The sequence below is a fragment of the Podarcis pityusensis genome (assembly GCF_964106645.2).
Source record: "Podarcis pityusensis genome assembly, chromosome: 1".
In the NCBI taxonomy this organism is placed as follows: Eukaryota; Metazoa; Chordata; class Lepidosauria; order Squamata; family Lacertidae; genus Podarcis; species Podarcis pityusensis.
In genome coordinates this window covers 137,101,018-137,115,523 of record NC_138028.1, presented here as the reverse complement: position 1 = coordinate 137,115,523, position 14,506 = coordinate 137,101,018, and the positions used below count along the sequence as shown (strand labels likewise).

The 14,506-nt window shown below is 42.5% G+C and overlaps 1 protein-coding gene across 6 annotated transcripts in view; it reads right to left on the bottom strand.

Moving 5' to 3' along the window:
• Nucleotides 1-14,506, bottom strand: part of IKZF2 (IKAROS family zinc finger 2) — a 121,581-nt gene that overhangs the window by 102,735 nt on the left and 4,340 nt on the right. The gene's annotated exons all lie outside the window — the stretch shown is intronic.

Here is a 14,506-nt window from a genome sequence, read left to right as displayed (position 1 = left end):
ATTAAAACTTTTGCAGAAACTGACAGTCTTGATGCAGTAATAGCAGAAGAAATGTGGGAAATGAGATGCATATAAGGAGAAAGCACTATGATTACAGAGGGCCTCATGAAGAAGTTCTGCTTTGTTCTACACCCATCCAAAGTTCTATTTTGTGACCATCAAGCCATTCTGCAGCAACTACTTGCATATTCCTAAATATATCTTCAGTTACAAAACAAAGTTAAATCCAGATGAAAACAGACACATGACACTGAGAGAAAAATCCAATATGTGCAGAAACATAAACATCATACGGTGCTTTAAATATATATATATATATATATATATATATATATATTTACTAGTAAGTTTGTGTCCTCCACAGGAAAGATCATATTGCTTGGATTTTTCAGAATAAAAATTTCAACAGAAACGAGAGACCTCATGGGCCACTTTGACATGGGGGCAGCATGCCCTCCTGCCAATCTCCTGATGTCACGATGATATCAGGTGACCCAACTTCAAATCAAAGTTTAGGGCTTCAGCTAGTGTCCAGGAGACCAAGGACCACCATAAGACTGCACTCCTTGCCTCCCAGAAAGACCATCATGGCGGAGGGAGCCCCCCCCCCCGGGGCTCTTTCCATTGGCCAGTAATGGAGCAGCTATTCCAACCTTGCTTTTCTCTTTCTTCCCTACTGATGCTTCCTTTACACCCTGTCTCTTGGATTCTGAGCCCGTAGCCAAGGACCAGCTATCTTTTAACAACTATAGAGAAATTTCTGTACACATATTTCTATACATGTTCTGATAACATGTTATCAATTGTCCTTACTGTTTTAAAAATGTTTGTAAATTTTATTTTAGTTGTATTGTTTTACTGCTGGGTTTTTTTTGAGGCGCTGGGCTCATTTGGACGGAAAGGCAGTGCAGATATTTAATTAGTTTCACACGTGTTCATTCATACATCTGTTCCATATTGTTCCACATCAGCCTGTGGTTTTTCAATGCACAAAAAATTATGTTATTCATTTTATTTTTACAAAGTACATATTTTGTATGCATTGTTACCTAAAATACGCATTCTAGTGCTTTTGAGCAGAGAACTGAATCACAAAATTCAGAGAAGTGCAAAAACTAAAGAATAAATGTGTTCTGGTCCATGTTTCAGCCTGAAAAGTATAAACCAGGTCAATTTAACAGCAATAGCTCCAAGGATAAGATAGATCCAACCTCCAGTCCTTTCAGTGTCAATCTGATGGCACCAGAGCTCATATTCCATCCCCTGAACCCTAGAGGGACTCCTCTGCTACCAGACTCCAACAACCAGATCACAGATTCATTGGGAGATCTGGAACAGTGTAAGGAGCCTTCCCAACAGGTTGAAACCCTTTTACGAGCCAGATGCAGCACTCAGGAAGTGAAGTTTCTGTCTAGATTATCTTAGCCCAGGCTATAAAGCTCTGGCAGATTCCCCAAGGTATTGCTGAGACAACTTGTATTTTTCTACGTCAGCTGCAGGACCACTAACTTGGTCCTGAGCCAGTATCATAGTCCTTATCCAAGATCCCAACCTGACCTGGCCTGCAGAGAAATATACAGTGGTACCTCGGGTTACGAACTTAATTTGTTCCGGAGGTCCGTTCTTAACCTGAAACTGTTCTTAACCTGAAGCACCACTTTAGCAAATGGGGTCTCCCGCTGCCGCCGCGCCGCCAGCATGCAATTTCTGTTCTCATCCTGAGGTAAAGTTCTTAACCTGAGGTACTACTTCCGGGTTAGCGAGTCTGTAACCCAAAGTACCACTGTACATGAAATTATGTCTCCAAGCTTATGCTTTAAAGCCAGGATGTTGCAGGGAAAACTACTAGAAGTTTGCAAAATCAAACTTGCGTCTCTAGCTTAAGGGAAACACCAGGATCGGGAGAGGGGAGGAGCACCTGGGCGTGGGAAGAATTTTGCAACAGCAAAACACGTGTCTGCTCTAAGCTTAAGGAAGATGCCAAAATGGAGAGAGGTCAGTGAAAGGGCTCCATTATGGCTGACAGCTGTGATTTAAAAAGTTAGAGACTGTTTCATTTTAGAAAAGATGACTTATTATAGGTGCCCAGCACAAAAGCTCCTGTACCTATTTGTCTGTAATTTGGCAAGAGTCATCTACTTTGCAAGGGCTAGCATGTATGCAATTTTATCCACTTCAAGCAAAGGTGTGCAAGGGGGAGTTATAGTCATTTTTTGACTTTCCAATACAGAAAGGGGGGAAACTGAGCAGATTCCAGCAAATATAATAGCTGCCCTTGTTGGAAAACCATTGCAGATGCCTGTTTTAAATTTGTCAGGATTCATGCTATCAGAATGTCTGCAAATTTTATCCAATTCTGCCCCCAAACAATAAATTTAGAGACTTTTCATTTTTAAAATAAAAAACCAGAATTTAAAAAGGTCCAGTACAAAAGCCCAGACCATATTTGCCAGTAATTTGGCAGGTTTTAACCACCATGATTGCAAATTCGCCAATTTCTGTTGAAAGGAAAACGGTTATAGACGTCTTTTGATTTCCCAGTAGTGAAGGCGGGGAGAGGAAATTTGGGCAGATGAGTCAAATAGAGCAACCTACGAAGCACCTTGCACTGAGGCAAGTTGTTTTACAAAGCGCTGAATCTGGATCTAAATGGAATCTTGTGGTTGGTGAACACCCCTCCTAATGACATCTTTCACAACTGCACTATAATTTTTATTTTTGCAACTATGTCTTATCATATCTCCACCACCCCACCACCCCAATAAATGGAAGATTGTTGCAGAGGTCTGAGTATCTTTCTTAGGTAGCCCTTCGGTTGGAGGGACATTCTCAGTGTAGCACTTCTACTGGATGAACCAGACCATAAAGTTTTCCCCACTGGGAAAATTGCATCCTTTCCATTTCAAACATTGCATCTGTACATGCACTGTAAAAGTTAGCTGTGAAAGTTAGGCATGGGCACCCAACTGGAGCACATTAACGCTTGCCGATCAGAAGATCAATATACGAATCCCCGCAACAGGGTGAGCTCCCGTTGCTCGGTCCCTGCTCCTGCCAACCTAGCAGTTCAAAAGCACGTCAAAGTGCAAGTAGATAAATAGGTACCGCTCCGGCGGGAAGGTAAACGGCGTTTCTGTGCGCTGCTCTGGTTCGCCAGAAGCGGCTTAGTCCTGCTGGCCACATGACCTGGAAGCTGTCTGCGGACAAACGTCGGCTCCTTCGGCCAGTAAAGCGAGATGAATGCGCAACCCCAGAGTCATCCATGACTGGACTTAACGGTCAGGGGTCCCTTTACCCTCTACCTTTTACTATCACTTTGATACTTGTTCACCCCATTTTGTTGGCACTTTATCTTTTTTTCTTTTCATTTTTTAATAATTTGAAGCTGAGAGCATCTCACGATATCATTCAAGCACAGTAGTACATACCCATGTTGTTGTTGTTTTAAAGTGGCAAACCCCAACTGCCACTGTATAGCCTTTTGCCATTTTAATCGTATATATGGAGGCTCTGCCTTGCCCCTTTTCCAGGGCTTTGATGGACAACCGCTATGTAGAAGTAGATTTATAGCCCAATTCTATTTATGTCTACTCAGAAGTCCAATATTTTTAATATTTTAAATGAGACTTAGGCTGCAATCCCAAGCATAGCATACTTACTAGGATGCCAACCCTTATTAAATGCAGTTAACTACAGTTGTGTAGTGCAATCATATGCATGTCCACTCAGAAGTAACCCTACAGATTTCAATGAGACCTCACTTCCTGGCAGTGCTGACTCCAGAGGAAGGCAAGGTTCAAGACAGGTCGAGGCATCAGTATTTCTGCCTTGCATAGAGCATGCAATAAGAACAGAGGCAGTCCATGGGAATTCTGTTTTCATGTTCTTCCAGGTTAGATCTCACTTAAGAGTACTGTGCCTGAACTCCCCTGCCCCCCAGTGAAATCCCAGGGCCAACACCACTCCCATGAGCCTAGGAGTTTTAGGTTCATGTTTAGCGAACAGAAGTACAGTTATCCACAGAGCAAGACAGGATATAGCAGGGCAGGTGGCGAGACTAACAAAGATATAGCGCTAAGAAGAAAAACTGTGTTAATGTCTCACACCAGATGTAACTGACCTGTAGAAAACTCTATGAACTGAAAACAGAGATACTATACAGTGGTACCTCAGGTTACGTACTTAATTCGTTCCGAAGGTCCATACTTAACCTGAAATTGTTCTTAACCTGAAGTATGTAGTTTTGTCATCCATGAAAATAGTTCAATAAAAACTTTTTTTTAAAGAAGAAGAAAAACTGTTTTAATATTGTTACTAGATTTCCCACTGTAATCAGGACTGCATGCTCAATGGGAGAACCTGAAAGCATGCCCTAGTGAGAAAGAGGCAAGCATTTATTTGTGTGTGTGTGTGTGTGTGTGTGTGCGCGCGCGCGCATACTATATAATTTCACATCTATTACTAGTAAGCTGTATTTAACAAGCATTACACCCAGTAATGAAATTTGACAAACTTATGGTGTGAGGGAAGAAATAGTCTCAAACAAGTTTTACAACAATGCTGTACAATTACAGTATGCAAATTAAGTGGAATCATGTCATATGCCAATTGGATGAGTCATGTCTGGTGTAAGGATCCTCCAAGGAAGGCAGTTGCAGATAACTGTATGTTAACTAAATGAGACGCCTTGCCCTTTAGAGACCAATGGGGGTGGCAGGAAATGAATTTAGTAAAGCCATTTTGTAAAAATCAACAGCATGCAGGTTTCTCGCAAGCACCAAAGTCTTACAGGCTGGAAAAAGAGGAGGAAATGTTAGAGGTCTCTCTCATGAACACACACATATCACAGAACATCTGAGTGCCAAAAATAAACAAGGTACTGAAATGGCACCAACCACAAGGGTTATAGTGAATGTGTGCCGCATCGCCACTGGTGTGGACAGAACATAGCAGTACAGTGGTACCTCGGGTTACATACGCTTCAGGTTACAGACTCTGCTAACCCAGAAATAGTGCTTCAGGTTAAGAACTTTGCTTCAGGATAAGAACAGAAATCGTGCTCCGGCGGCGTGGCAGCAGCAGGAGGCCCCATTAGCTAAAGTGGTGCTTCAGGTTAAAAACAGTTTCAGGTTAAGAACGGACCTCCAGAACGAATTAAGTACTTAACCCAAGGTACCACTGTATTTGTGCATTTTTAAAGGGCAAGGCTCCAAATATTGGAGAAAATTCACTTATCGCTTAGAGTACTGACTGGGTAGAGCTAGGAGCCACCCATTGGGAAGAAGTCCAAGCTTGAGATGGTTGATGTCTGTTTATTCACACGCTGAGACAATGAAGAGGCTACATTTCACAACAACACTGTGCCTGCAGGTGGGGAGGGCCAAATAATGCCCCCACCCTTGCTAGATTTCTTTGCTTCAGGCACTCCCCCCACCCCATAGCATGGCTCACTTCTGGTCTAAGGGCAGGTGTGTGAGAAACAAACATGGCTGCCTAAGGTGCCAAAGGAAGCTGTTTAGAAAGCTGAATGAACAGCAAGCTATCTGGTATTCCTCCAGGTGACTGAAGAGGGTGTGGGAGAAACTGACAGGATGACTGTTATGCACACATGCGGGAGGAGAGGGTGTGACAGGTTGTGCTTTATTACAAAGCAATCTTCCCCAAAAAGCCATTAATGTGAATATAATAGTTCTGCCGCAGATTAACCAATGATTCAACTCCACCCTCATTGTAACCTTCAGCAAGAGTGGTCTAACAACTACGTAACTGGCACGTATAGAAGTCTTCCGAGGGCTCTGTATACTTTGCATACTCGCAGGATCACCACCCAAGAATGGAACCTATTCCCTTCGGCAGGGAAGGCCCAGAGCTCAGAGGTAGAGCCAGGAAGGTGGTTTTGCATGCAAAAAGCCCACACTCCAGTTGCAGGATCTCAGGTGCCACAGCTGGGAAGGACTGAGACCTTGGAGACCTGCTACCAGTTGCTACTGTGCTGTTTTGGACCATGGCCTAGCTCAGTTTAAAGAAATGTTAAATTTCAGCATTTTTCTTTTTTAAAAAAAGCAGAGGGAGCCCCAAACCTTTATTCTTTGTTTCTGCAGGAGAATTGCTGGAAAGCATGTAAGGATTATCTCATGGAAGTTGATAGCCAATGGCCAGATTACAGCAACCACACAGAAACTTCTCCAAAACTCTCCATGTGCCGGCTGACTCCAAAAGGCAAGCAGTTCCAGCACAGGGACTCACAATGCAAAATAAGGTCATTTTCGCCGCACTCCTGCAAAACACCCACAAACAAGTAGCATAAAGGAAATCAACAGTGGAGAGCCACTGCATGTCTTTTGCCATATGGAGAAAGCCCACCAGACACAGCAATGTAGCATCTGTAAAATAACCTGCTGGCTCTCAGAAGTTAGAAAGTAGATAGATGGTGGTCCAGAATGGCACTTTAATTCACAGTTCTTCATCCTCCCCCCGCCCTACCAAGTATTTCCTCTTCTCTGTTTTCAAAACCCTGCACTGGAAACTTCAAACTACTGTTAAATTGCAACGATTTTTCCCCTGGAACAGCATTATTCTGAGTTTCAACCATTTAGATTGGAGGCACCACTACAGTTCTGCCAGAGGTGTTGCCTGATGGGAGGTAAGACCTGAATGGTTCTCAGTTATTGCAAGTGCCTTTCCCCTGTGGACGTGAAGGCTACCTGCAGAGCTGGAGTCAGGGCCCTGTGTACTCTGCAGGTGTGGGTGAGCGAAACTATGGTTTAGCATGAATGGGCAAGCACCCTGGCACCAGGAGCAAAAATCACAGCCGCTTCCTTCCACCAAAGCTCCAGCTACCAGGAGCAAAGCTATGATTTGGCTCAGGCTTACATGTGAATGAAGTGTGGCAGTTGCACTGTGCTATCATTTGTTTCCCCATTAAAGAATGTCACTGGGATGATGCTACAGCCTCATGTTGTGTCACTGATAGAAGAACAAGGAAAATTGCAAGTCAGCTGGGCTGCGGGTTGCAGTTTTGCTGCTTCAAGGGGTGACAGAGCTTCTAGATTTGAAGAACAAAATTTTAAAACCACTGCCACCACATAGACTTAAGCTACATCTTCCCCCACCCACCCTCCAACGGTTTTGGGGGTTTTCAGTCTTCCGTCCTCCAGCCCCCACTCCTTTGCTTTCCTTGCCATTATTTTTTTTCAGAAATCAGAACTGAACACTTCAGCTCAGTTCTAGAAAAAAACATTTTGATATATATATATCTATATCTATAGATAGATAGATAGATAGATATAGAGATATATATATTGTCCAAATTGATCAGAACAACCTTGCAAAATACTTATTCCATTATAGATATTTTATAGTTCATACAAAATCTAACAGTACCCTGGCATTTCAATCAACATTATCCAATATGTTTTGCAATAAAATAGAGGATTCATAGTACACATGCAAACATAGCTTATAACTAATTAAAGTTTGCAAACAGACATTTACAACCAATTAAAGTTGTCAATATTAAACAAAGTGACAAATAAAATAGGAAAGATGGGCAATAGATTGGAAAAAACGGATCATGGCTCTTAAGACCCACAGTACGCACCAAATAAAAACAGCTTTGTTATATTATTGTGCAGTTAACTAATGGCCGGGAAAGGATTTAGATATTTAATTATTTTTCCAAAGTTGGAATGGATGAAGTCTTTTTAAAGCCAACATGTTCCAAAAAGGCAGGACACCAGATGAAAACAGATGAAATGGCATTAGTTGAGGCCACTGAAGCGGAGAGCTCGTGTCTGGACTGTACCACTTTAGATGACAGATGGAAGCTCACATGACTACACTCTCTTCCATTCCAAAACATTCCCTGCACATGGGAAAATAGTATGTTAAGGGGCACGAAGTTTTCTATGCACTGGGGATTTTGATGTGGAGGACCATTCAGTCATGTGACTTTCCACCTGCAGTTTGAAGTGGTACAGCCCAGATCCAGGCTCAGCCCCTCAATGAGAACTAGGCCAAGGCACCAAGAGGGGAACCGGTACATCTGATAACTGCTACAGCAAAGCAAAGAGCATCAACTGACCCAAAATCACCAAGACAAGTCACAAGCTACACTAGTCACAAACTAATCTGACCTGGGAAAACATTCTTTCCCATAATAAAATACAGTCATCATTTACAACATGAGGGAGGGTGAACAATCTTCTCTAAGCTTAAGAAACATTGCTCCAAACCTCCTACTGTCCACTCTCAACAGCAGTGTTAGAAACTCAGATATACGAGCTAGGCCCCAAATGGCTCCTTAAACCAAGGCTGCAGTTGCCAAAACGGAATGAAGCCACTGAAACCCAGTGCCTCTGGCATCCATCCCACAGAGTCCGTCCAAAAGGAGACCATGGTATTGAGAGCCACAGAGCGACTGAGCAGAAGTAACAGGGTCACACTCCCCCATCTCCCTCCCAATGAAGGTCATCCATCAAGGCGCCCATGGCTAATTCAGTTCCAAAACCTGATCGGAACACAGATTGCAGTGGATCAGTCTCCTTCAGGAATACCTGCCACTGTGTCCCAACCCTCCTCTCCACCATCCTGCCAGTTTAGTCGCTTCCAAGGGTGATGTTCCAGACATGTACATCTATCTGTGGATTTGCGTGTAAAGTACCATATTGGATGCCACAGAGATAACATCACGGCTACCTGGTGAGAGTGAATTAAGACATAGTCTGTCAAAAATAAACTTTATGTGTCTTAAAAATAATTATCAGTAAAAAAATTATTTTAAGTATTTTGACAGCATTTGTGATTTCTTTCTGAGGAAAATAGGACAAGTGACTATATACTTGTGACTTGTATTTCTCTCTTTGGAGGCTGAAAGAGCACAAGCTTGCTGCATACACTAAGCACACAGAATATAAACAAAAGCATCCAAAATCACCCCAAATAAAAAATAGCTTATTGGTGCAAGTGGGGGCAGGGAGTGGGGTATGGTGGGCACAGGACACAAGCACCACACAAACAGTGCCCTCCTGTTACACCAGCATTGCACAGCAGCTCAGTCAATACGGTGAATCTTCTACAGTGCATCACTGGCAGTCTTAATGGATGCATGAATGGCAGCAAGCGAGGGACCACTACCATTCAGAGTTTTAATAATGCCTACTCTCTTTACTTGGAGTGTGTTACAGCCTTACACCCACTTCCTGAAGTTACTTTAAAAGGCAGTCTCCTTGTGGCTACTTTCTGGGCACAAATTTTGAAGGGAATTGGAATCAGCATTCACTGGTCCTAGACCCCAAATTGTTTCTTCTCACAATTTTACCAGGAATTAACACCAACCTCCCTCTGCAAAATTACCTTTGGTATTTTTCCTTTTAGTTGCAACTAGACTGACAGTAACACAGGGATAGAAGCATGTTTCTGTTGTTACCATGAGCAGCTGGAAAGCTTTGTTCCTAGTCGCTTCTGAAAAATTGACCCATCATCTTAAGGTTCTGAAGGGGACTGCTAAACTAATGGAATTTGCTGCCACTTAAAGGCTATGGACAAACAACATATGAAGCCACTTATACCTGTGAAGTATGACTTCATTTGGCAACCAATGACAGATGACTTTGTTTGTCTGGTCGGCCCAAACCATGCCCTGATACACCCGACCCGGATTAACAAGACAACGTCCCTCCGTTTTGTTCATTGCCTTACGACTCCCTCGCTGCTTTATTCTCACCATTCCAGTGACTGGTGTTTTTTCCCCCTTAAGTACATTCAGAGTTATTGTATTGCAACTTACTACTGCCGTTGTCCTTTCTACATCTTAATAATAAAAGTTTAAAAAGGCAGCCTAGAATTCTCTTAAATAGATAAATCACATGGGTGAGCAACAGTCTCACCAGCCCTTCACCTTGGGTACAGGGCAAAAGGCATACTTTTGGGATAGCAGTATGGGTCTAGGGCAGGCATAGGCAAACTCGGCCCTCCAGATGTTTTGAGCCTACAATTCTCATCATCCCTGGTCCTGCTAGGGATGATGGGAGTTGTAGTCCCAAAACATCTGGAGGGCCGAGTTTGCCTATGCCTGGTCTAGGGCAAGGAGAGGTCAGTTACAGAGGCAGGCTAGGCAGCTGCCTAGGACACCCGCCATGCAAACAGGAGAGTGCCAAATCTTCATGTATGAGCATGGCTGGTTCCCCTCGGAAGCAGGGAATGCGCCCCAAAACCCTTTTGCAACATCACAGTGGCTCACACTGCCAAGAGGGCTTGAAGCTGGATAAAAGTGCCTATTCACTAAATTTGTTTCTCAGCACTCACTTATAAAACTTTCAAGATGGTATTCAAATTGATCATCCACCAAAGAATACACAGTATTTTTCTCTTTCTCTCTCGGAGACACATATTGCACAGTATATATAATATTGTTAGTTAGCAGACAATCTCATGCTGCAAATATCACTGCTCTCTTGGCTTCATCTATAATCTATGTATGCTATATGTAATTATAGATGTGGTAATGAAAAGATGAAACTGACATCTACACAACATGTGCCAAAAATATTTGACCTGCAACCTTTTGGAAGCAAACCTGAAATCATTAGTAGTTTAGCCAAGTCTTACTCACCTGGAATTGCCACAGGCTAATAAATATGAAGGGAAAAAACCCTCTCTCCCAAGCATGTAATTTTACTAGAGTTGGGTGAGAGTGGCTTGTTTCGAAAGCAGTTGTTTCTCTCTCCTGTCTGGTACACACACTGTTTACAGTACACAAAAAAGCCAAGAAAATTGCCTGTTATGGGCTTCTTCCTTGTTTCAACTGGATACAAATAGAGCCAGACTGAGGCAAGGGGTGTAGTCCTAAATTGATCTGTTCAGGAAAGCCACAGTGGAAAAGCTTCTCTTATTCTTTGGAGGAATAAGTCCCAGAAGAGTAACAGAATCAATACTGTTGATTTTGGGGTGGGGGTGGGCATTAGATAAGGAAAAACAGCTCTATATAGCATTTAATCTTCTATTAAAGTTAAAAAGTTAAGCTCTCAGTCCCACACACATTAGTGCGGGACCCCAAGTAGGGCTCCCAGACTCTGAACTTTCATTTTTTCCCCAAAGGAAGTCTCCAGCCCTCCTGGAAAGAAAGTCATGAAGCAAAATGTGCAGGAACCTTCCTAAGTGATTTCTGTGAAATGAGCAAGCCAGGCTGCTCCCGGGGTGATGGATGAGTGATTTGTTTGGACACCAGCCAATAGGAATCTCTGGATTACTCAAGAGTTGCTGGATTCCCCTCTCCTTGATGCACTTATTTTCTAGGCAGAAATTCAAAAGGTTAGAACTTTTCTCATATGGAAATATGATCATGGCTGTTATGCCAACACCCCCACCATGGCAGCCATTTTGTGACTGGTGCCCCCAAAACTCTCTCAAAATTCAAATCCACCCCAACCGTTCAATCCAAAATGTTTGGCAATTCTTGTATTAATGCAACATACCAGCATGAGACAGCCTTTCAGCACAGGACTAAGTTGCCAACACAGGTCAGAAATGCAACAAGCACAAAGAAGTTTCTGTTGCCTTCAAGTACATGAAATGCTGCATAGGAAACAGCCCAAATCCATAAGCCCATCCATACCAGGTGAGCCTAATGATCCAAATATGAATGTCTGAGAAAGTTTTAACCCCACCACTATTGTCTGTTGCCTAGGTCCAGATTCCAGAAACTAGGGCTGGGCAAATATACATATATAGAATCCAAAACCAGTTTGAAGTCCATATCATGATCTCAGTTTCATAATTTTTGGCCTGATGATGATGATGATGTATGTTTGTGTGTGTGTGTGTGTGTGTGTGTGTGTGTTATGCAAAAATCTTGATGCAAGAAAAACCGTGAAGGCAGCCAGTGCCTCCACATAGCTCCATCCTTATTTCAGACATTGTGATAAATCGATATATTGTGATGTTTAGCTGGATATATATCACAATGTTGAAAACCACGTATCGTCCAGTCCTGCCAGCAACACAATGTATCAGAATGTATCGTTGTATCAGTGTATCATGCATCAAAATACACTCAGCAAGCGTCCTGTCTTCTAGTGTCTTGATAGTTTTACATGTCATTATATTTTGTTTTAAACATGTTTTGGGAGAAAGTAGGACAGAATTTCAAACAATTCATTTCTAAATATGAAGTTGAGAAAACAAAAATAGCAGCAGCAAAGAAGCCAGTTGAAGGACTCTCTGGAGGTTTCTGTGGAGACCTTGCTTCAGATGGAACAGATTTTTAGGGATCTGACAGGCATACGCAAGCCCTGCCACCTAGCTGGTTTTAACATAGATTCACAGAATTGTAGAGTTGGAAGGGGCTCTGAGGATCATCTAGTCCAAGCCCCTGCAATGCAGGAATATGCAGCTGTCCCACATGGGGATCGAACTGCAACCTTGGTGTTATCAGCACCACACTCTAACCAGCTGAGCTATCCAGGGCATCTTCTCCAAAGAAAATGCAGAAGATCTATTGAAATAACAATGGGAGAAAGAAAGTACCTACAGTAAACCCTGCAGAGAACCCCAGTCACAACTTGGTTGCAATTACATTTCTACTGAACAGGAATAGAGCACGTGTCCTGCAGGTGTGAGGTCCCAGTTCAATTCCCAACACCCAATTTCCAACAGAGCTGGAAAGCCCCCTGGCCAGAGGATGTGGAGAGCTGTTGCCAGAAGACAAGACTGATCTAGATGGATCAACAATCTCACAAGAAGGAAGCTCTTCTGTTCATAGGTCCTACCAAAAATAAGTAACAAAGTCCATAGGTTCAAACAAATTTTTTTTTTTCAAAATATACAGGAACTGTTCTGTCACCGCTGCTTAAAAACTTGACTCAAAATGTATTTCAATGTACCAAGCACCTCATCTAAAGATTTTTCATAAAATAAATGACAGGAGATTTAATTAAAATCACATAGGAAGCCCTGCCCACACATTTTGGGGCTATCCACTCCCACAGAGAACTGGTGTACTGTGCACGTGTGCACATAGACACACACCAATACACACTCTCTCACACACAAATATGCTTCTTTCATCAGAACACCAATCCATGGATACAAATTGCTGTTGATAAACCTGAAGATGTTACAAATGCTCAGAGCTTTAGAAACTGGTGGCCCTTTCTATCTCCTGATCACAGGAGGCAGCAACTCAGGTATGCTCCACTTCAACGGCCCCTCCTGAACTCCATCCCCTTTGCCTTTCCCCTGCCGCATAAACTGAGCCCCTGGTGCCAATGGTAGTGAAAATGCAGGCGTGGGAATTCAAAAGATCTGTGGTGCTGCTGTGCACACAGCACCCTCTGCATGTTCCACACTGTCAACGGGATCTCTGGTGCAGGTGGCTGGGGCACCTGGGATCAGTGGAAGATTCTAGTGAAGGTCTCAGAATAAACTGCTTTGAGGTTCAAACCCCAAGTCCTCTGTATTCAGGCAAAAGCCCTGCTGCTTGGCAACAGAATTGGGTCTGTATTCACAGGCCAAGTCAGAGGCACAAAGATCTATCCCCCCCCCCCCACCATCCACCATCCTGGAACAGCCATCTATTTTAAATCTAGACAAAATTATGCATTCTACTTGCTGGTTTGGGTTAACAGGGTAGTACAGGGTAACAGTTGAATTTAGATGATAACGTTCTATGAAAGAGCAACTGCCCGATTTCAATATGTTCATTTTCACCCAACAATTAAAAGTGTACTCTTCTCTTCTGCATGCCTACTCAGAAGCTAGTCTCACTGAGTTCAGTGAAGCTTACTCCCAAGTAAGTGTTCACTGAACTGCAGCCTAATTTGGGCAAGCATTCCTGTTGACATAATAAAACAGGAGTTTTCTTTCTCATCATTGATAAAAAAAAGAAAAAAAATTAAGGAAGTGAGCAGTAAAGTTTCATAGCTCAATAAAATGCATATCTGAACTCCAATTCCACAGGTTTGGAAATGTCTAAATGTCTGAATTATGAGAAGCTACCATATAAAGTTCAGTTCAGAGTACTAGCAATCGTATTCTTTTGCAACGTATATATAATAATTGGATATTTCATAGTAACTCTTAAAAGGCTCATAAAACCTGTGTTTTACTCATAACCTCCCGGAGGACAGGAGAAAAGCCTGAGTGTAACACCTTCCTCTCAGCCAGGGGTGATATGAAGATCATACTTTATTATTGCAACAAGTTCATTCTTAAAGCTTCACCTTCCTAGCAGAGCATTATTTGCAAAAAATAAAAATCCACTTTGCAGGAATCCCCAAGCAAATGCACAGTAAGAGTGGGCAGATGGAAAACAAAGTTGTAAATTCAAGTTTCTCAGTTTTAGAGGTCCATTAAGACATTCCAATCAACATCAAAAGCAACCCACAATCCTTAAAAAAATAAAATCATCTCATGCAATTACATCCAGTGGATATTTAATACTCTAAAGGTATGCAGTGTTCGCAAACTTAAAGCAGTCTTGAAACACATTATTTCCCTCAAAGAATTA